The sequence below is a fragment of the Aethalodelphis obliquidens genome, unplaced genomic scaffold (genome assembly GCF_003676395.1).
Source record: "Aethalodelphis obliquidens isolate GAN/ISIS:26980383/991018 unplaced genomic scaffold, ASM367639v1 scaffold27, whole genome shotgun sequence".
NCBI lineage: Eukaryota > Metazoa > Chordata > Mammalia > Artiodactyla > Delphinidae > Aethalodelphis > Aethalodelphis obliquidens.
In genome coordinates this window covers 6,316,618-6,341,220 of record NW_020837971.1, presented here as the reverse complement: position 1 = coordinate 6,341,220, position 24,603 = coordinate 6,316,618, and the positions used below count along the sequence as shown (strand labels likewise).

The following is a 24,603-nucleotide window of genomic DNA, read 5'->3' as shown; positions in this document are numbered from 1 at the left end:
CTTTTAAAAAAGGATCATTCTGGAGTCCTTCATCAAAATGAAACATGATCGAAGAAGGACAGTTTAGCTGCAAGCAAGAGAATTTTCTGTAGTGCGTGCCTTTTTGATATTTGAAGCTAGTAAATCGAGTATGTGGGAAAATAAGATATTGTCTATTTTCTATTACTTCCGCTGGAACTCCTGAATATTTCACTTCTATGGAGCTTTTAAGCGGTGACAGGCACTGTTTAATTAGAATTTCAAGGCAAAAATACTGATACCCAACTATTGTCTAGTGATTTCCTATTATAGTTTCCATCTCTTGTAGGCTAACAGTTATTGGTATAGCAGGAGATAATCCACGGAGCAGCTGGCATTTCAGATAAACATGGATATAAAAATGATAAGAATCCTTAAACTTTCTATTTAAAAAGCCCTTCATATCTGCTTTAAAATGTTTAGCCTAAATAAATGCTTTCTAGAGATTGAAAGTAGTGCTTTTACAACTTTCTTGTGGCATGGTGTCAGCCTTGTCTGTAGAGCAGGAGTCTAATTCGGTTGGAATTTTAGACTTTGGAATATTAAATTTCTGCAACTAGTCCCTTCTTTTAAAATGCTTATTGTATTCTCTTTCCAAGAATGGTCTGGTGTTTCTCTGAGTTCATGAGAATCTTTTGAGAAGGACCAGCCAATATGATGGCAACCCAGACCTCACCCAAAGACTGATTGATTGAGCTTGTCACTTAGTGTGACCTTTAGTAGAGGTGCTTGCCTGTTATTAGCTCTAAGTGAGAGTGGTAGGTAAGTGAGTCAAGGCTGGGCTAAAAGGTGTGATTGTCAGGTTGTGATGGAAGACCTGTGATAACACGTAGGCTTTTTTTTTTTTTCCCCTGTTTTCCATATCCTTTGTAAGGTGCCAGCATAGATAACTTAAAAATACCAAAATATGACGTAGCCTTTGCTTTTGCTATAAAGCTAGCAAGTATAAGTCAGCCTAAGACTGACCATAATCACATCTTAAGTCAGAAAAGGAAAGAATGATAGAGAGTAAGAATACAGTGTAATACTTCAAGTTGCGTATTGTGTGGGAAAGTCTCAATTTCTACCTCTTCTATCACCAGAAAAGGTAGAGAAATTTTATTATGTAAGTTTAAGAAGATCGAATTATTATTATAAACTTTGAGAATGGTTATTGTAAGATTTTAAATTCCTGTTAACCTGTTTTGTCAAATATTTAGATTTTGAAACTGGCTGTAGCTATAGGCCTTCAGTAAGAGTTTTTCCTTGTAAAATTTTCTACAGGTAGAAGAAATGTTTAAAAATGAAATGGTGCTTACATGTGTCTCCTTTTCTTTTAGACTTTTGGAAATTAATGTTACAAATTAATTATGTAACATCTATTTAAGAACTGAACTGTTGATAGGAAAACTTAACCTAATATACTTTGGTATTAGCTCATTTTATAGGAGACCAAAGTAGGAGGTTATTCAGCCAAATTTTTTTAAAACCAAGAAATATGTAAAATATTAGCTTGAGACTTTATTTGTAATCTTCCAAATCTCTAAAATGTAACACTAATGTTAGGAAAACTCAGTCTTATCTATGATTTACATCGAAGTCAGCATTTGAGGGAATGGTTTTTGTGTGCAGCTAATGGCTGTTAACTTTTTTACCTAAAGGAATGCATTGAGATGTACAGTGGTACCTAACACAGGACATGATTGTAGACCAGGCTGTGTCAGCTGCCCTCTGAGACTTGTGTTGTGAGACAGAATATGAAATGGAGAAGCAAATATCAGAGTTCAATATCATGGGTCTCTGTACGTGTCATATTTATTTAGAGATTTTTGTTGAAAATCTTTTGAAAAAAAAGCAACGAAAATATAATACAAAAGAATTTGAAATTTGTGTGTCTACAGAATTGTCAGATATTTCCAGTGTTAAGTAGTCTATCCATCTGTTTGCAGTTTTGGCAACTCTGTAAACAGTGCATGGTTACTTTTGCTAGTTCTCGTCACTCGTTCACTTGGTACCTCTGTTGTCATCTTCCTATAGCTTTTAAAATCTGTTGTCTGTGACTTTCTTGAGATGACATCGTTGGTCACAATGAACTATGGTGTCTTTGCATGATGAGTACAATGCAGTTTAGAAGCTCAGCAATAAGAGGTTATATATATGTATATGTATATATATATCATGTTGAATTAGAAAAGTCTCAGGGTCAGAACATTTTTTTCCTAGAATTTCCCTCTTTTGCACAAATCCCAAAATATGGTCACTTTCCATAACATGATTTCCAGGCCCTGTTTTTTTTTTTGGGGGGGCCAGAAAGTTGCAAATGATGGGAAAATAGGAAATGGAAACCCAGATGGTCCAGTCAGGTAGCCCTTTCTCTTTCCCAGCCACACCTGGCTGTTCACTGCTCCTTCTCCTAAGGACTGGGGCAGTATTGTGAAACATGCAAAGGTCGAGTTGATGTCTGCACCTTTCCTTTCCTCTGATAATCCCTCTTCCTCACCCCAACTCCTCAGGCTTTTGTTTAAAACTCCTCCCCCAACCAATTTGTAGTGACTGTGACTTGTCAATGTTATATTCTCCCACAATCTTAATTACAACTATGGAAAGATGTTTTTCCCTTTTTGTTTAAAAGAATTTTTGGCATCACTGAGCAGGCAGATAATATATTTTGAGATAGAAAGACTTTTAGGTAACCCTGAAATCCTGTAATGAGGACCTACCTACTCACAAGATGGGCTTTATTCAGTCACCATCAAAAAGGAGAGGTCAGACTTAAGAGAAAACATTATCTGTGAAAGCCAAGCATAAGTAAATGAGTCTGTGGAAAGTGCTTGAGCTTTGGTGAGACAATTTATCTGAATTTCTAAAAAGATGAGAATCCCCTTTATTAAGGTGGCAGAAGGTGGGGGAAATGTTCCATTACAGTGAAAAATATGCTCTAAAATATTGATTGAGGGAAAAAAATTGTCTTAAGCAGAACTGAATTGTTAATAAAGCATGGTGCTTTAAAAAGGGGATTTGATTGTATTTTGTAAATCCAATATCACTATTGGTAGTCCTTTTGTGCTACATTTTCATTCTATTATTTATTTAATCCTATTGTGGGGTGGGTGGGGAAATCAATTTCAACTGCTAAAACAGAATGTTTACCTAAAAAAGATATAATCAGGATAAAGTATTTATGGTATTTTGTTGTAAGAATTGCCACTGTTCCTATTATACATACATGTGTTCTGGAATCAACTGGTTGCTAATTAAAAATCACTGTTCAAAGGCAGTTGCAATATAATGACTTTTCAAGAACAAGACATGATTTTTGGTAATATACTCTAGATTAAATTCCTTTCAAAGGAATGATTTTTTTAAAAAATTTGAATTAAAGTTATCTGCTATTGCTAAGGTAACTAACTGGCTTGTTGATCGGGTGAGTGGATATTTGTTTTTTATATGTCTCTGATTCTGGAATCAGCATATTTAAACTCAGAATCATTTGTCGAATGCAGTTTATAAGTGAACTGCACCTGTGTCCTGCTTGCATATGACTTTGAAAATTGAACATTTAAAGCATTTTTCTCTACTTGTCTTATATTTCATCTCACTCTCTACAATTTATTTCAAACATATTTTACTAATGTGGTTCAGATCATTTCTTAAATCATATAAATATTGCTTTAATATATATTCCCTGTGTGAGTTTCAATTCCAGTCATACACTAAAAAAATCAGGTCTTTAGAATCATAATTGGAAACATCTAATTTAGGCAGGTATTCTTACTTCAGTCACAGCACTACAGTACTAGAAATTATTTAATTAGAATATTTTCCTCCAATTTTTATGAATCTTTATTTTAAACTATTATTTTTAATTTCATTAAAAATGTTAAAGAGTAAAATAAGAAAGTTGTATCATTGTAATCATACAAGTATATTTTTTACAGAACCATCTTATTCTAATAAATTTGTCTTTTCATCTTTAAAAGTGAGTGATAGATATTTTCACAAGATTTTAAAGTCAATACTATTGACTTTCAGATTTTTTCATAAATTAGTTTCATTCAAAAGACAATATCTAAAACCTATCTTTGATTTATTTTTTTCCCTCTCTGGAATTGGTCAACTCTATAGATGATCTGGGAACCTTACATTATCAGTTATTTAGGATATGTTGCATATTAAGCCATAATTGTTCCTCCGATGACTTCAAATGACACTTTGACAGTTATTTATTATGTCTTTAACCTTCACAAAGTTGTTGATACATATATATTTGAAATATATTTCAGATAGCCTTTACATTAGAGAAGCATAAATAAATTGAGCTACTGGTGCTTTTTGAACATTGGCATTTAAAAAAAAAACTTGTATATATTCTCACACAAAAATATAAAGTTCTTCCTTTTTTTTAAAAAGTTCTTTCTTTTTTAAAAAGTTCTTTATGCCGTATGGAAATAGAAAAAATGGATAGCCCTGCACTCAGTGCATTTGGTTAGAATGGACATGTTCACGTAGGGCTTTAAACTATGTCTGGGTAATGACATAACATACATATGAAAAGGAAAATTCATTTATCTAAATATTTTGGCTTCAAGAATAATTTGGGTGATTAATCCACCTCACCCCTACCCCACCGATTTTAGAGTTACTTATATTGAATAAAATAACCAAACTGTATAATTTCAATCTTATCAGCCTTAAACAAAGAAGTATTAAAAACACATTTTCAGAACTTGGAATTGAATTTTCAAATATGAAGATTTCATAATGACTGTTCAAACACAAGAGTGGTGTGTTAAAAAAAAATATTCTTGGCTCTCAGGAAATTCCACATGAGGTAATCTCACTTAGGTGTCAGTTGTGTAGCTTAGAGAGTAATTTTCCCCACGGTCACCTGCCATGCCAATCTCATTGAAGGCAGAGCTTCTGAAGGGTTGAATGCTGTGCCTACAGGATAACCAATTATTTTAGAGAAACACATGTGCTTCTCTAAAACTACACACATTTTTTCCTTCTTTATTCGATTTCTGTAGGAGCTAAGTGTAGCAACTGGATTTGGGGGTGTGCAGAAGGGTCACTACACATGTACAGATGTTGATTTGTGGCTTAAGGCAGCTCTAATCATTCAAGGAAACAAAGCTAAGGTAATTAGATAGCTTTTGAATGCCACAAAGAGATAGTTATAGGAACTCTGAGGTTCTGAAGTAAACATTGAAAACTCAGGTTATCTTTTAATGCTAATTTAGCTTTCCTTAGAAACATAAAACTTTGTTTGGAAAGCAAAATAAATTAAATTTTATTGATTAAAGGATTCCTTGAAACTATAGAAGAACTCATGAGTGTTTCGAATAGCCCTGGTTATTGATGTACACCGGTGCCCACATACCAAGTTACATGAAGAAGGAGTGATAATAGTTTACCATTAAGTGCTACCCTTACCTCAGAATCGTCTCTCTCTGCCTTTCCTGCTCTGCCCCTCTCTCCTTACACCTGTATCTCACCTTCTTTCTCCCATGACCCCTCTCTTCCTCCTAAATTTTCTCATTTTCCTTCTTCTTTGGCTCCTTTCCTCCATGTCACAGGGCCTTGTCTTCCCTCTCCTCTTCCTTCCTCTTTTCTGCTTCACAACTTGATTCCTTTGCTCCTTCAATTCTTTCTCTTTTTCTTTCTTCTCTTCAGATTTCCTATCACCAGCTCTACCCCTTTTTTTCCCTTGAAAAATATTGGTGTATATATATGTATATATTATATAATCAGTATATATTGTACTGATTGGATGTTTACAATAATAAAAGTGGGTGAGTAGGCATTTGTATTTCTCTCAAAAAATTAATGTCATCTTTCTGTGACATGCACGTGCCCTTTTTAAAAATCATGGGTTAGTTATTCCTGGTGGGAAAGTAGGCTCTTCTTCCTATACTGTAAAATCTCTTAGAAGAACTTTCAAGCCAGTAGCTGTTTAATTCTGAGTTAGCTACTTACTGCCAGCTATGGGGTCAAACTGCAGAATCAGAAGTCTGTGCATGGAAGCACATATATACACCATGAGGGAGAGTTGTAGAATTTAGAAAAATGCACACTGAATTAGCTTGAATCTAAAAGGCAGCTCAATTTTGAGATGTCTTGAATGCTTGAGTGCATAGAGACTCTTCTAGTAAATGCATGAGGGCTGTCTCTGTCATCACCACAGTCACCTCAAGTTATCTCCTTTACTTGCTGGTCTCTTTGCCAAGACTTGTAACAGTTGCATAGCTATGAAATAGTGATGCCACCTTTTTAGGTAGCTGGCACTTAACAGACACGTCGAAAAGGGGGTGGGGGGACTTGGTATGAACACTAGATTGGGAGTCAAGAAGGGAGGTGTGTTGCTCTGGGGTATGTTCCGCAGTCTTTCTTCAATAAGACATATTTTACTGTTTTGTACCTGTGAACTCTAATGTCTATTCCAGCTCAAAAATTCAAAGATTCCTTGGCTGAGAGCTCAGACTTATACTAAAAAGAAAGTCTAGGGAGGCACAGTGATGTAGTGAGAAGAGTTCAAGCTTTGGCTGCAGAGAGACCCATGCTTATATCCTTTCTCTGCCACTTATTAGTTGTGTGCTTTCAGCAAGTTACCTACCCTCTCCTAGCCTCAGTTTCCTCGTTTCTAATGTAGAAATAACAGTATCCATATTTGGGGGTTGCAATTATTAAATAAGGTAATGCATATATTAGATAGTAGTTATTATCATCTGGTACAGTCACCCAGCATTAGATAAGGATATTTGAAGCATTGGATATACAGATAGGAGCTCTTTACCCGTGCCTGTTCATTTTGTGCCTTGTCAACATGTGGCCCATTTCAAGGGAAATTCCAAACTGAGTATATTAAGGAGGGTCACAAAAGTAAAAAAAAAAGTCTCTTTGTCACCAGATATGTATGATCAGAAAGTGTTTCCCAGACAAAATAGATATGACTTGCCTAGAATTAAACAGTTGATGAGTGTAGTTCTAGTCTAACCAAAACTTTTATTAACTTAGCCAGTTCCAAAGTCAGACCTTTCTGTTCCTAAATTGAGTATGTTTCCTTAGTTGATGGCCGTGATAACAACCAAACTTTGTGTATTTAGGTGGTAGTCTAGGAAAGATGCCAAGATAAGTAAATAACATCAGTTTAATGTATTTTGTTAAATCCTACAATATATGTGTCTACAACCCCGTGTAAAATAATTTTAAAATACAAAACTGTTTCAACAAAACTAGAAATGAGAGAAATTGATTTTGATAGTGAACCCATAGTTCACCCCCTCAGGGGCTGACTGAGGAAACTTAAATCCACACATGGTTAGGTGGTGAAGTAGAAGGCTAGTTCATTTACAATAAAACATATCCTTGTCAGGATAAAGGCATTGGCTGACCAGTGTATTCTGTCCACTGTATCAGAGTTTGTATGGGTGGGCAAATACTATTCGTAGGCTGTTTGGCAGCATGGAGTTAGATCATCTCAGTGGCAGATTCCAGCACCTAGGAAAGCTTCTCCATCCAATGCAAGTCAGCGGGGCTGGTTGGCATTTTCCCTAGATTGTACTGGAGGAACACTGTCCTCTTTCTAGATTCTATAATGCCTCATTATGTGGCATGCATTGCTTGTTGTCTACCCAGTGATTACTGAAACGCCCTTTCTTACTAACTGATTTTGAGAACAACTATGTGTCTAGTTAAAAATGCTTACCTCCAAGGCTCCCCTGCCATGTAATTTAGTGAGATGCAGTGGAAGTCTACCGGGTAGGGTCTTTAGAAAGATTTTTTTTGTTTTAATTAATAAAGATGATTTTTTAAAAATAAATTTATTTATTTATTTAATTTTGGCTGTGTTGGGTCTTCATTTCTGTGCGAGGGCTTTCTCTAGTTGCGGCGAGCGGGGGCCACTCTTCATTGCGGTACGCGGGCCTCTCACTGTCGCGGCCTCTCTTGTTGCGGAGCACAGGCTCCAGACGCGCAGGCTCAGTAGTTGTGGCTGACGGGCCCAGTTGCTCCGTGGCATGTGGGATCTTCCCAGACCATGTCTCGAACCCGTGTCCCCTGCTTTGGCAGGCAGATTCTCAACCACTGCGCCACCAGGGAAGTTCAATAAAGATGATTTTTAAAAGGACTCAGCAAATACTTTTTGCTTTGCCCTTACCTATTTCTTCCAGTCAGGGTGTGGTACAACCATCTTGTGACCTTGAGGATAATGGTCCCATGCTAAGGATGGTGGACCAGGAGTTCTGAAGGAGACTGAGTCTTTATTTATACCTTTGAGCGGCTGTATCAGCCCTGGAATACCTCTTCTGGACTTCTCATATCATAAGAAAAATCAGTCAGGTTCTTGTTATTTGCAGCTGAGTGCAATCCTAATCATTTCTTCTGAACACACAAATGACTCAGTTTACATTCTCTTTAAGTCAGTCACAATTCTTGTATCAAGCTCTGAACTGCTCTGGTTCTCCCATAGAATTGCTTTTGGTAACCTTGATGGAACTAGGATACTTTCTAAGACACTTTTGATAATATATTTTCAGAATATCCTTCAAGATGTGCTACTTATGCAGGTGGCAAAAATAGTGCATTTTATATTAACTTTTTAGTAATGTTTTGAGAAGGTAACCTGTGCCTGACCTCCAATTTCTGGAGTTTCTTATAACTGACAATTTATGCTAGTGAGTTTGTTTATGAACTTTGTTTCCTGTCAGTCCTATCTCTCAAAAATGCAGTATCACCATATGTAAATCCTGTTGACACTTAAAATACTTAGATGTGTGACATGGTTGTGAATGTGAGCTCTGCCCCAACCTTAACCTTGTTTGTTATGTCTGGCTCAGCCTCTAGGACCAAATCCAATAATGTCATTTCTTTTGCTTGCTGCATATCGACAGAGGAAACAGGCACCTCAGCCTTACCTTCAGGAACATGTAATCTTTTTGTTTAGGCCACCTTTGTTATGAATGTTGAAATATCCTATGATCATGGTTCCAGATCTTTTCTTACTTCCTTTTCTCATGTAAACACTTCCTGCATCCTCATCCTACAAAAAAATGTTATAGGTCGGATGATGGAGATGGAGGAATATAAGAAAATTAGTTGGTTTTAGGCAGTTTTAGAAAAGTGGGTTCACATTCCCATTCCAAGCACTGATACTATCAACAATTTTTTTAAAAGGGTAACTCAAGAACTTATGCATAAATTAATAACAACAACATTAACAATAGCAAACTCTAGAGTAGCACTTATTATGTGTCAGGTACTGATCTATATGCTTTACGTATATTGATTCATGTAATTCTCACAACAACCTCATGAGGTAGGTAGTATTATCCTCCTTTTGTTTGTGGATGTAGAAACTAAGTCACAGAAAGGTATTTTGCCCAAGATCATAAAGCTGTCATGCAGGAGTGCTCCCAGTCTGTATTGCTCCAGAATCCATACTTTTTTTTTTTTTTTGCGATACGCGGGCCTCTCACTGTTGTGGCCTCTCCCATTGCGGAGCACAGGCTCCGGATGCGCAGGCTCAGCGGCCATGGCTCACAGGCTCAGCCGCTCCGCGGCATGTGGGATCTTCCCAGACCGGGGCACGAACCCGTGTCCCCTGCATCGGCAGGCGGACTCTCAACCACCGCACCACCAGGGAAGCCCCAGAATCCATACTTTTAACTGGTATGCATTTCTTTTTAGAAATGACAATTATTTCAAGAAAGGAATAGTAATAAGAAATAACAAAATACATTTGAAGAAAGAGAAAATAAGGAAAAGTAAAAGCTGATTTCGTCATTTAAAATAAAGATTGCAAAATCAAACCAGAAGGATGATATCCATGCCAAACGATGCCAGAATTGTACAGTCCTCAATATTTCTTGACTAGACATCACCTTCCAGATGAAGCACAAAGCAAAGATATCATTTAGTATACTGTTGACCTAAGGGAGTTAACATGCTCTCAAAGTATCACCACAAATACAAATATAAGAAAGTGATTTGCAAATTTTGCTCAAATTTGTTTTTAACATTTTGATGAATGTAATTTTAATGAAGATTTTCAAGTAAATAGGAAATTTGTTCTTTGACTCACTAATAGAACTTGAGAAGGACATGAATACAAGGGGAGAACTATAATTTAAGCAGAGAGACATTTAAAAAGATTTTCATTGACGTTCATCTATTTGTAATGTATTTCTTTCTTTAGGAAATTCCTGTGAGTGTTATCTGTTGGCAGGTAGAGCCTGTGAAATTGAGTGATGGGGTACACGGTGAAACTCCGGGTGACAAGCCAGATCATCCTGCAGTGTCTGACCTCGCTCATCAGAGGTCTGTTCTCACAGTGATAGTGACACCAGTGGGATAACGTTTGTTTTGTACTCGCCTTTGTAGGGTTATTTTTCATACGTGGATCAGACTTATAAAAATCACTTTCTGTTGAGCTTATTTTGAATGAGAAGAAAAGGGCTAAGCATCCTCTCCTGCCCTTGTTCCCAAATTAATTCACCTCCTGCCAAGGAGGGCAAAGGTCAGCCATAGGTTTTCTGGCAACCAGGTGAGGTGGCAAGGTGAATTACGTTAGTAATACCAATGTTTCCTGATTTGTCACCGTTATAGTTTATCCCAGAGTTTGACATCAGATCTGAACTGAGAGCCACTGAACCCTGGTGAAAGCTAAAACAGACCCCTGGTGGAAATAAAACAGAGGGTGGAGGACAGATTCAGGGTAGGAGCTTCCTGTATGGAACTCATGAGGTTCTCAGAGGGCCTGAAGGAGGCCCATGCTTTCACTAGGAGAGAAAAATTTGCTTCATTGGACATTAACAAAAGGACAGTAGCCTTTAAAAGCTATTATCAAAAACTGTAGAGAAGGTCCACATAGAGATCATTTCTTTCGTCAGGCGGGACACACCAGGTCATCTCTCCCTTTAGCATTCGCCTGTGAGCTGTGCCTAGCTGTAGCTCTAATGGCAAATCTGTGAGCCTCCAGGGTGGTGTAGGAAACCAAGAGGCTGCTTACGGGGTGATCTGACTTGATGCAGGTATTAAACTATTGAGACTTTTTCTCTCAAATATGAGTGCTTTATTTCAGCCTTTTAACAGAAACTGTGAGGCAGACACTTCAATCCCAAATAAATTGTGAAATATTTTTAACATATAGAAAACTACAATAAATTAAAATACAAAATTGGTATCACTAATGAGTACCCAAGGGATACCTATCTGTATTCATTGAAGTAAAATGAAGATGCTCTGGAGATCAAGTGCTTCACAGTTGTTAAAATAATACTCATTGATTTGACCCGCATTGCTGAATGATTTTTGCACGGCTTAGAAGAGTTTGTCCTGTCCCAGCTATGCCAGTGGTTCCTATGTGTTTCTACAACATAATGAAAAACACGGAGTCTCTGCAAACATAAAAGAGTAGGATATCTTGAGTGAGGTACATGCTTGATAGTCATCCTGTAGAAAAAACTGGTACAAAAAAAAGTCTATTACTTTGATTAGTTAAAGACAAATAAGTATTTCCGGTGAATAAAAAGAATGTTTCTCCTTAGAAAGATTTGTCAGTAAAAGATTTACAACCAGAATTTAGGATGGTTATTGGAATATTACCAAATAAAACAATTTCTTAAGCTTTTATTTTGCTTATGATAGCCTCTAAACCTTTATTTTTACTTACGTTGAGAAATGGACCCACTTGAAGATTTATGCATTTTATTGTGAGCTACCACAGAGCTGTACAGTTTGGAGAGTGGCAGGTGTGCCACGGTACCCTGGCTGCCAGCCACAGAAACCAGTTCTGGCTAACTTGGGCTAAAGGGATTCATTAATAGGAGGTGGGTTAACTTGCAGAATGGAAAGAAAATCCAAACATTAGATTTAGAAATGATGATAGTGTATCAAGGAGCAGGGAGTGGTCAACTGCTAAAGGAATCGTGGTGGTAAGAACCATGATTTTCTGACTTTTTAAAACTTTCTGGCTTTTTTTCTGATTTTCAGCTTTTCTGGCCCCAAAGTTTGGATGAATCCTCTCCAACTCCTTTCCTTTGTTGTGTCGCTGAATTCTAATTCCTGGGACCACAAGTCTCATTGGCCGACCTGAGGTATGGCCATCCCATGAGATGGATGTTGAGGTCAGAGGGGTATCTCTCTCTGAAGCAGAATTGAGGTGTTGTTACCCCAAAGAAGGGAGAGTAGGTGTAAGGCAGGCAGAAACAACAGATGAGTGCCACAATATTCACGATATACGTTTAAGGAAAAAAAGGTGTGAAATGACCTCTGGGGTAGCAAGGTATTGACAAGACAGGCCACGTGGAGAAGCCGTGCTCTGGGGTACTATAGCACCCTTCATCAGATGTGAAGATTTTAGTGATGTTTTGGGGAGTGAGGGGCAGAGGGCAGAATTATCTTTTTGTTATGCATGTAGATCCAACCTAACAGTGACTTATCATGCTCTTGTGTTTTTGTGAAAGTGTCTGATTCTCTTCTCAAAGCTGCACAGATTGCCTATCCCTGTACAAGACACCCATATTCACTGCGATGTGTATACTTTTCTCTTTACCTCAAACACCGAGGGATCTTAACATTCAGTGACCTGCAAGGGAATATCAAAGGTAAATTAGTGAGTGCATGTCTCTGCATTCATGCATCACTGTAGACAAACCATCCTGATATTCACTAGGAAGATGTCAAAATGCTTCTCTCAGTCCTCCTTTGCTCTTTCTTCTTCTTCTCCTTGACTCTGTGGTGTCAGGGCACCCAGGGCTGTGTCCTTTCTCCTTTTCTCTTTTTCATCTGCCCTATCTCCCTAGGGATGCCATCCATTCTGATGCCTTAAGTGCCAGTCTACATGTTGGTGACTCTCTCACAACTCCCTGAACTCCTGTGTCTTACTCTCCACTCAGCATCTCCACTTGGATGTCTATTGGCATCTCAAACTTAATATACCCACAAATGAGCTGCTTGTTTCCCTCACCCTGCCACCCCCAAAGTAGCTCCTATTCGAGTTTCCTCAACTCCATTATTGCCAACTGAGTCCTTACCGTTGTTCAGTCCCCAGACCTTCTTTCCCTAGCATCCCACATCCGATCCATCCCTAAGTCCAGCTGACTTTACATTAAAACACACCCAGAATCTGCCATTGCCACCACCCTCTCTCACGTGGATTACAGCAGGCTCCTGATCACTTCTCCTGCTTCAGTGCTTGTCACCTTCATTCTGGTCCTAACACAGCAGCTGGAGTGATTTGGTTAAAACCAACCCTCTGCTCCATACCTAGGACAACCATCCAATCCACCAAGTTGCCTGGAGAAACTCTGGTCTGCCTCTGTTTTCCCAAAAATATTGCCTGAATTTGAACAATAAAATCTGTAATTGTATCCGTTCTTTATGTTGCTCCCCTTCTCCTTAAGAAGAAGAGAAAGTACTTGGTGTGGCCTTTAAGGCCCCATAGCACCTGCCTCCTCTGTTACTTTTCTGACCTCATATCTTACTACTTTCCTCTTACTCTTCCACTGAAATCATGAGGGCCTCTTTTTTGTTCTTCAGACACATGTGGGACTCAGTCCCATCTCAGAACCTTTGCACTTTCTGTTCCCCTTTTTAGCATGCTGTTCCCCAGATAGCCCCATGCTCCCTCCCTTCCTGATTCAGGTGTGTCTTCAGATGTCCCCTTTTCAATGAGTTCTTCCCTGTCCACACTCTTAAAGCTTTGTCCTCTCTTCTCCCCAGTATTCCGTATCCCCATGGACTGCTTTGTTTTCCTTCATAGGTGTTATCATCATCTATATATTTTACTCTTTACCTTGTTTGCTTTCTGTGACCATCAGCATAATGCCTTTAAGTTCCACAAGGCAGGGATTTTTGTCTGTTTTGTTTGCTGTTCTATTTCCAGTGCCTAGGATAGTGCGTGGCACATAGCAGGCACTTAATTATACATTTTGACTTAATGAATCAATGAGCAAAAGTAGCACTTGAGAATCCTGTCTCATCTCAGTTACATTTAAAATTGTTATGTGAAAGTGATATTCCAAAATAATTAAAGCAATCAGGAAGATAATTTATAAAGATATGTTTGTGAGTACAATTTGGCCTTTTGAATCCATGATAACAATTTTTAAAAAAATCTAAAAACTGTGTTTCTACTTTCCCACCCTCCAAACTTACAAAATTCTCATGACTTTTGTGAGACTATGCAACTTTATTTATAGTAGTCTGTTGGATTGGCTTTTCTTTAACTATATGTTAGCATATCCAGAAAAGTTCTCATAGCAATTAGTGACTAGAATTATTAATAGAAACTATAATAGACTTGAAGCTCTTATTCCCAGAAGCTCCTCTGTGCTGTACCATAAATAAATTTGAAGCAATTTTGATGAATGGGTATATAGTTTGCATTTAAATTTTCATCTGAATGGGAATAAATAATGGGAAGAACAGAGACCGAAATAGCTTGGCTCCGCACTCAATAGATATGTACCGACGTTAGAGAAAACACACAAAAAATGAAACAAAAGATTTCGCTTAAAAGATTTCATCTTTTAAGAGAAATCTATTTGGGCAGTGATGAATATATGAAGGGAACAGCAGCTGAGAATTCTGGCTTTTCATTACATTTTATTTACTGATACCTTGTAAGTTGACAGCATCAGAGGTTCCGTACTTACGGATTTCAACATGAACGTTTCCAGGAGTTGTGAGAACTGCTCCTCTTATAGATAAGATTGAAAATTCTTTTCCCCACTGTATTTCTAAGATACATGGATACTTTAATTTATAAGCCTTTGAAATCAGAGGAGACTTAGCTCTTAGGGATTTGTGGTGGCAGACAGCACACAAGCTGGGTTGGTTTCTGGACTTTGCATTTTCAAGCTACGTGGCCTTGAGCAAGTGACCTCACCTCTCTGTGTCTCGGTTTTCCCTTCTGAAAAATAGCAGTGATGATAGTACCTGGCTTATGGGTTTGTTATGAAACTTTAATGAGACAGTGCTTATAAAGAGCAACACAGTGCCTGGCACAGAAAATAATGTTAGGTATTATTATTGTCACACACTTGCTGATATTTTTTTCCTGTGAGTAAATAGATCTATATTTACAAAAAAAGGATTTATAATCTTTTTTCTCTTAACATTATGTGCTCATTTTATTGATATTTTTCAAAAAAATATAATTTTAAGAGCTGCATAATACTCTATTGAATGGCTATAGCATAATTTATAAATTTATAAATGTTTGACATTTTTGTCATTTACATTTTGTTTTCAGTGTTATGAACACTATAGTGAATATCTTTATACATCTTTCCAAATTTGGCAAAATTCTTTCCCTCAGGTTGTCATGAATTTTTATATGCAGATTATGTTAGTAAATTTATGAAAACAGGTGTATTTTTGTTTCTTTTGTTCTCTCATACTACTTTTGTGCTTGGGGAGTCTTTTCCTACTTAAAGATGAGATAAATATTTACATAAATATTTTCCCTATCTTATTTAAAATTGTGGATTATCATAACTCCATGCATTGTTAGTGCACTGATCTCATTTGTTTATGTTTCTTTTCTTGTGGAGCAAGTGGCTCCCCGAGAACCACAAAAGCACTCTCTGTTGATACAGTAACCTTCTGCCATTACCTGCTTTGTCTTAGCCACTATTCAAAATGCTCTTGAAAAAGCTGTCCCATGTACCATATGGATTGAATTATTGCTACTGACTGCAGTGGTTGAGTGCAAATGCCAGATGCCTTTACTTAAGCCTTCAGGGGACATTTGCTTTTTTCAGCAGAGTTTAGTTCACTCTCCTGCATAGAATTCTTTTTGGGATTCTAATATTCTCAGTTGTGAGCCACCACTGGATCAGAGAAATTGCTGACATCATGAATTTACTCTTTTGCTGATGGTACCTTTTTTGAGTGCCACTAATAAAGCACTTCTATCTAACCTTGTACCACATATATATTATCTTATGCCTACATACATTAGCAGTGTGTGAAGCAGCTACCTTTTTTATCCAAGAAAATATTAATAAAACAGAAAGTGAACACATATGAAATTCAAAGTGTGTAGGTTTCTTGTTCTTTCTAATTTAGCTCTCAAGCTACTCCTGTTACTCTCAGACTTCATTTTACCCTTTTTCTGTAAGCCTCTGTCTGACAGTGATGCTGCGTCTCATCATGGCCTTTTCTTTTCCTAAATCTAGTGGTGTCAAACATCAGGAGTCCTCAACGGCTGACTGCCCCCTCTATTCTAAACAGAAGTCAGGTGTCTGATGCCAGCAGTTGTGACATGGGATCTGCCCATACCTCACCTGCATTGCAATCCTGTCAGTGCGTTTCAGTGGGATAGTACTCTACCTCTTTGCCCTGTAATTCTAGGGATTACTCAGTAGGAAAATTTAGAAAGTTTAGTGTGTGAGGCAATGAAATCCTCTTTGATATGGTCCTGAGAACTGAGCCCTTCCAGTGTGAGAGAGGAAACTAACCTCTCAATCGAATCTCTTACTTGTAAGCAATCATGTGTTTTGTCTGGGTATGTACATCCAGACACAAATGGGATCAAATTATATCTAGCAGTCGGCTTTTTTTCACTCAGCTTGTGTTTTCAGTATTATGCAATAAATGCAGAGCTTCATCTTTGTTTGGTGGCTATATAGTGTTGTATGGATGTACACAAATACAGAGTTGACTCTTCTACAACATGGGTTTGATCTGCATGGGTCCACTTATGTGTGGAGTTTTTTCAGTAAATACGTACTGCAGTACCACGTGTTCTGAGGCTGGTTGAATCTGCGGATGCAGAACCATGGGTATAGCAGGCCAACTATAAAGTTTTACGTGGATTTTCGACTGAGTGGAGAGTCTGTGCCCCTAACCCCTTGTGGTTCAAGGGTCAGCTGTACTTAATTCCCCCCCTTTTTTTTTTGAATTTCTGAAAAAATCTTGTTTGTACCAGCCTTTAAAAAAGTCAAAATACAGTTAACACTAGAATTGTGATTTTATGCCACTTTGATAAATTAAGGGGGAAAAAAGAACGATAAGTACGGATAAGATTATGGATTTCAATATGGTCATCAAAGTCAAACTCTAGGAAACTTACTAAGTTGTTAGTACCTAGAAATTCTATGAACACACATAGTTTCTAAGAAACACATATCATTCCTCAGTTAGAGGTTCCCTCATTTCATTCCCATATTATAGAGCTTCTTTTCTTCACTTGTATAAACATTTAGGTTAGATGAAAGTATGACAGAAATCAGTAACAAGTAACAAACAGTGGGTAGCACTACATATATTGCATATAAAATGTTAGGAGACAACATGAGCAAAATTATGTCCTAAAACATATAGAAATTTAATGTAAAACCCCACTGGAAAATCCCATGGCTCTGTTGATCACACAAGAATCAATGCCCTACTATATATTAAATAGATAACCAATAAGGACCTATTGTATAGCACAGGGAACTCTACTCAATACTCTGTAATGACCTATATGGAAAAAGAATCTTAAAAAATGTGGATATATGTATATGTATAACTGATTCTCTTTGCTGTACACCTGAAACTAACACAACATTGTAAATCAGCTCTACTCCAATAAAAAGTATATAATTAATTAACTAAAAAAAGAATCAGTGCCCTCTGATGAGTGCACTGTATGACTGAGGACAAACGGGAGATAGGACTGACCTCCTTTCACCTAAAATCATACAAACCTGTCCTGTTTAACTTAGCATAGAGACTTATTTTTCATATTTTTATTCATGACTACTGTCCAAACGCAAATAATCTGCATTCTACTTTGTCCATACATCCTCAGTCCAGTGCCCACTCATCGCAAATCTAAGACTTGGCCTGCAACAGCCTGAGAATTTACCAAAAAAAAAAAAGAATTTCTCTCAAAATCTTTTCTTTCCACAACTTTATTATCCAAATTCTCCACTGTAAAATGGCAGACCTAGATTCTTTTTTTTTAATTACTTTTTTAATTATGGTAAAATATACATAACATTTAACATTTTTAATAGTTTTAAGTGTACAGTTTAGTGGCTTTAAGTACGTTCACGTGGTTGTGCAACCATCACTACCATCCAACTCCAGAATATTTTTTCATCCTTCAAAACTGAAACTCTGTACCCATTAAACAGTAATCCCCCATTCCACCCCACACCGTCCCTAGTCTCTGGCAAATGCTATTCTACTTTCTGTCTCTAGGAATGTGACTACTCTAGGTACCTCATATAAATGGAATTACATGGTATTTGTCTTTTTGTGCCTGGCTTATTTCACTTAGCATGTCATTAAGTTTCATCTATTTTCTAGCGTATGTCAGGATTTCCTTCCTTTTTTTTTCATTTCTTTAGCTTTTTAATGACAAATAATACAGAACAGAGAAGTTAGCATAGGTGTACAACTCACTGCAAATTCATAAAATGAACAGTGTATTTCACATCTAGATCAAGAAACAAAACATTGCCAGGAAAGCAGAAGTTCCTCTCATGTTTCTTTTCCAGGCGCAACTCCCTCAAAGGTAGCCACTGTTCCTGATTTCTTTTTTTTTTTTTTATTCAAACAGAGTCACAAAAATTATAATCATCCTCATCAGTTCACTCACTCCCATGTAATTAAATTTTTTTATCTTGATCTTTTGTTAGCACTTTTATGAATTCATCAGTTGTCCATTAGAGTTCTGAAAATGCTTATTCATTCAGTTCAGCAGTATAGTCAGTTACCAGAAACCTATACCTGTCAGAGTCTTTTCCATGAATTGCTTGAACATGAAACCCTTTTATAGGAACATTTTTTCAAAGCATCAGAGTACACCCAGAACTGTCTGTAAATGACAAAAGACTTAAAAATGACCATGGTTAAAGATTGGATGAAAGTTCACAATAATGCAATTGACAAGGAAATTTAGTTATTTCTGAGATATACATTTTAAAGTAATAACTACAATTATGACTTATAACATTATACCAGAACATATAAGATTTTTAGAAATTTCATGTAATGGTCTGAAACATTTATATTAACATATTTCCATACAAATAACCCAAAGAAAGTTTAGTATTAGTTGTTTTCTTTGTTTTTTTTTTTATACTACAGGTTCTTATTAGTCATCAGTTTTATACACGTCAGTATATACATGTCAATTCCAATTGCCCAATTCATCCCATCACCATCCCCACCCCAGCGTGGTTTTCCCCCTTTGGTGTCCATACGTTTGTTCTCTACATCTGTGTCTCAACTTCTGCCCTGCAAACTGGTTCATCTGTACCATTTTTCTAGGTTCCACAGACATGCGTTAATATACGATATTTGTTTTTCTCTTTCTTACTTACTTCATTCTGTATGACAGTCTCTAGATCCATCCATGTCTCAACAAATGACTCAATTTCGTTCCTTTTTATGGCTGAGTAATATTCTATTGTATATATGTACCACATCTTCTTTATCCATTCGTTTGTCAATGGGCATTTATGTTGCTTCCACGTCCTGGCTATTGTAAATTGTGCTGCAGTGAACATTGGGGTGCATGTGTCTTTTTGAATTATGGTTTTCTCTGGGTTTATGCCCAGTAGTGGGATTGCTGGGTCATATGGTAATTCTATTTTTAGTTTTTTAAGGAACCTCCGTACTGTTCTCCATAGTGGCTGTATCAATTTACATTCCCACCAACAGTGCAAGTGGGTTACCTTTTCTCCACACCCTCTCCAGCATTTGTTGTTTGTAGATTTTCTGATGATGCCCATTCTAACTGGTATGAGGTGATACCTCATTGTAGTTTTGATTTGCATTTCTCTAATAATTAGTGATGTTGAGGAGCTTTTCATGTGCTTCTTGGCCACCTGTATGTCTTCTTTGGAGAAATGTCTGTTTAGGTCTTCTGCCCATTTTTGCTTTGGGTTGTTTGTTTCTTTAATATTGAAATGCATGAGCTGTTTATATATTTTGGAGATTGATCCTTTGTCCATTGATTCGTTTGCAAATATTTTCTCCCATTCTGAGGGTTGTCTTTTCATCTTGTTTATGGTTTCCTTTGCTGTGCAAAAGCTTTTTAGTTTCATTAGGTCCCATTTGTTTATTTTTGTTTTTATTTCCATTACTCTAGGAGGTGGATCAAAAAAGATCTTGCTGTGATTTATGTCAGAGAGTGTTCTTCCTATGTTTTCCTCTAAGAGTTTTATAGTGTCCGGTCTTACGTTTAGGTCTCTAATCCATTTTGAGTTTATTTTTGTGTATGGTGTTAGGGAGTGTTCTAATTTCATTCTTTTACATGTAGCTGTCCAGTTTTCCCAGCACCACTTATTGAAGAGACTGTCTTTTCTCCATTGTATATCTTTGCCTCCTTTGTCATAGATTAATTGACCATAGGTGCGTGGGTTTATCTCTGGGCTTTCTATCTTGTTCCATTGATCTGTTTCTGCTTTTGTGCCAGTACCATATTGTCTTGATTTCTGTAGCTTTGTAGTATAGTCTGAAGTCAGGGAGTCTGGTTCCTCCAGCTCTGTTTTTTTCCCTCAAGACTGCTTTGGCTATTCGGGGTCTTTTGTGTCTCCACCTCCATACAAATGTTAAGATGATTTGTTCTAGTTCTGTAAAAAATGCCATTGGTAATTTGATAGGGATTGCATTGAATCTGTAGATTGCTTTGGGTAGTATAGTCATTTTCACAATATTGATTCTTGCAATCCAAGAACATGGTATATCTCTCCATCTGTTTGTATCATCTTTAATTTCTTTCATCAGTGTCTTAGAGTTTTCTCCATACAGGTCTTTTCTCTCCCTTGGTAGGTTTATTCCTAGGTATTTTATTCTTTTTGTTGCAGTGGTAAATGGGAGTGTTTCCATAATTTCTCTTTCAGATTTTTCATCATTAGTGTATAGGAATGCAAGAGATTTCTGTGCATTAATTTTGTATCCTGCAACTTTACCAAATTCATTGATTAGCTCTAGTAGTTTTCTGGTGGCAATTTTAAGATTCTCTATGTATAGTATCATGTCATCAGCAAACAGTGACAGTTTTACTTCTTCTTTTCCAATTTGTATTCCTTTTATTTCTTTTTCTTCTCTGATTGCCGTGGCTAGGACTTCCAAAACTATGTTGAATAATAGTGGTGAGAGTGGACATCCTTGTCATTTTCCTGATCTTGGAGGAAATGCTTTCAGTTTTTCACCATTGAGAATGATGTTTTCTTTGGTTTTGTCATATATGGCCTTTATTATGTTGAGATAGGTTCCCTCTGTGCTCACTTAATGGAGAGTTTTTATCATAAATGGGTGTTGAATTTTGTCAAAAGCTTTTTCTGCATCTATGAGATGATCATATGGTTTTTATTCTTCAGTTAGTTAATATGGTGTATCACATTGATTGATTTGCATATATTGAAGAATCCTTGCATCCCTGGGATAAATCCCACTTGATCATGGTGTATGAACCTTTTAATGTGTTGTTGGATTCTGTTTGCTAGTATTTTGTTGAGGATTTTTGCATCTATATTCATCAGTGATATTGGTCTGTAATTTTCTTTTCTTGTAGTATCTTTGTCTGGTTTTTGTATCAGGGTGATGGTGGCCTCATAGAATGAGTTTGGGAGTGTTCCTTCCTCTGCAATTTTTTTGGAAGAGTTTGAGAAGGATGGGTGTTAGCTCTTCTCTAAATGTTTGAATGAATTCACCTGTGAAGCCATTTGGTCCTGTACTTTTGTTTGTTGGACGATTTTAAATCACAGTTTCAATTTTATTACTTGTGATTGGTTTGTTCATATTTTCTGTTTCTTCCTGGTTCAGTCTTGGAAGGTTATACCTTTCTAAGAATTTGTCCATTTCTTCCAGGTTGTCCATTTTATTGGCATAGAGTTGCTTGTAGTAGTCTCTTAGGATGCTTTGTATTTCTGCGATGTCTGTTGTAACTTCTCCTTTTTCATTTCTAATTTTATTGATTTGAGTCCTCTCCCTCTTTTTCTTGATGAGTCTGGCTAATGGTTTATCAATTTTGTTTATCTTCTCAAAGAACCAGCTTTTAGTTTTATTGATCTTAGCTATTGTTTTCTTTGTTTCCATTTCATTTATTTCTGCTCTGATCTTTATGATTTCTTTCCTTCTGCTAACTTTGGGTTTTCTTTGTTCTTCTTTCTCTAGTCCTTTAGGTGTAAGTTTACATTGTTTACTTGAGATTTTTCTTGTTTCTTGAGGTAGGCTTGTATTGCTATAAACTTCCCTCTTAGAACTGCTTTTGCTGCATCCCATAGGTTTTGGATCATTGTGTTTTCATTGTCATTTGTTTCTAGGTATTTTGTTATTTCCTCTTTGATTTCTTCAGTGATCTCCTGGTTATTTAGTAATGTATTGTTTAGCCTCCATGTGTTTGTGTTTTTTACTTTTTTTTCCCTGTAATTCATTTCTAATCTCAGCGTTATGGTCCGAAAAGATGCTTGATATGATTTCAATTTTCTTAAACGTACTGAGGCTTGATTTGTGACCCAAGATGTGATCTATCCGGGAGAATGTTCTGTGCGCACTTCAGAAGAAAGTGTAATCTGCTGGTTTTGGATGCAGTATCCTATAAATATCAATTAAATCTATCTGGTCTATTGGATCATTTAAAGCTTCTTTTCCTTATTTATTTTCATTTTGGATGATCTGTCCATTGGTGTAAGTGAGGTGTTAAAGTCCCCCAGTATTATTGTGTTACTGTCGATTTCCTCTTTTATAGCTGTTAGCAGTTGCCTTATGTATTGAGGTGCTCCTATGTTGGGTGCATATATATTTATAATTGTTATATCTTCTTCTTGGATTGATCCCTTGATCATTATGTAGTGTCCTTCCTTGTCTCTTGTAACATTCTTTATTTTAAAGTCTATTTCATCTGATATGAGTATTGCTACTCCAGCTTTCCTTTGATTTCCATTTGCACGGAATATCTTTTTCCATCCCCTCACTTTCAGTCTGTATATGTCCCTAGGTCTGAAGTGGGTCTCTTGTAGACAGCATATATATGGGTCTTGTTTTTGTATCCATTCAGCAAGCCTGTGTCTTTTGGTTGGAGCATTTAATCCATTCACGTTTAAGGTAATTATTGATATGTATGTTCCTATGATCATTTTCTTAATTGTTTTGGGTTTGTTTTTGTAGGTCCTTTTCTTCTCTTGTTTCCCACTTAGAGAAGTTCCTTTAGCATTTGTTGTAGAGCTGGTTTGGTGGTGCTGAATTCTCTTAGCTTTTGCTTGTCTGTAAAGCTTTTGATTTCTCCATCGAATCTGAATGAGGTCTCTGCTGGGTAGAGTAATCCATGGTTGTAGGTTCTTCCCTTTCATCACTTTAAGTATATCATGCCACTCCCTTCTGGCTTGTAGAGTTTCTGCTGAGAAATCAGCTGTTAATCTTATGGGAGTTCCCTTGTTTGTTATTTGTCGTTTTTCCCTTGCTGCTTTCAATAATTTTTTTTTGTCTTTAATTTTTGCCAATTTGATTACTATGTGTCTCAGTGTGTTTCTCCTTGGGTTTATCCTGTGTGGGACTCTGCACTTCCTGTATGTGTGTGGCTATTTCCTTTCCCATGCTAGGGAAGTTTTCAACTATAATCTCTTCAAATATTTTTTCGGGTCCTTTCTCTCTCTCTTCTCCTTCTGGGACCCCTATAATGCGAATGTTGTTGCATTTAATATTGTCCCAGAGGTCTCTTAGATTGTCTTCATTTCTTTTCATTCTTTTGTCTTTATTCTCTTCCACAGCAGTGAATTCCACCATTCTGTGTTGCAGGTCACTTATCTGTTCTTCTGCCTCAGTTTTTCTGCTATTGACTCCTTCTAGTGTAGTTTTCATTTCAGTTGTCATATTGTTCATCTCTGTTTGTTTGTTCTTTAATTCTTCTAGGTCTTTGTTAAACATTTCTTGCATCTTCTCGATCTTTGCCGCCATTGTTTTTCCGAGGTCCTGGATCATCTTCACTATCATTATTATTATTTTTTTTGCGGTATGCGGACCTTCCACTGCTGCGGCCCCTCCCGTCGCGGAGCACAGGCTCCGGACGCACAGGCCCAGTGGCCATGGCTCACGGGCCCAGCCGCTCCGCGGCATGTGGGATCCTCCCGAACCAGGACACGAACCCGTGTCCCCTGCATTGGCGGACGGACTCCAAATCACTGCACCACCAGGGAAGCCCCCCACTATCATTATTTTGAATTTTTTTTGTGGAAGGTTGCATATCTCCTTTTCATTTAGTTGTTTTTCCTGGGTTTTATCTTGTTCCTTCATCTGGTATATAGCCCTCTCCCTTTTCATCTTGTCTATCTTTCTGTGAATGTGGTTTTTGTCCACAGGCTGCAGGATTGTAGTTCTTCTTGCTTCTGGTGGATGAGGCTATCTAAGAGGCTTGATGCGAGGGACTGGTGGTGGGTAGAGCTGACTGTTGCTCTGGTGGGCAAAGCTCAGTAAAACTTTAATCCACTTGACTGTTGATGGGTGGGACTGGGTTCCATCCCTGTTGGTTGTTTGGCCTGAGGCAACCCAACACTGGAGCCTACCTGGGCTCTTTGGTGGGGCTAATGACAGACTGTGGGAGAGCTCATGCCAAGGAGTACTTACCAGAACTGCTGCCAGTGTCCTTGTCCCCACAGTGAGCCA

At 37.3% G+C, this 24,603-nt stretch overlaps 1 protein-coding gene across 1 annotated transcript in view; it reads left to right on the top strand.

Moving 5' to 3' along the window:
• The window catches only part of RELN (reelin), a 517,734-nt gene that overhangs the window by 1,250 nt on the left and 491,881 nt on the right, over positions 1-24,603 (top strand). The window lies entirely within an intron of this gene.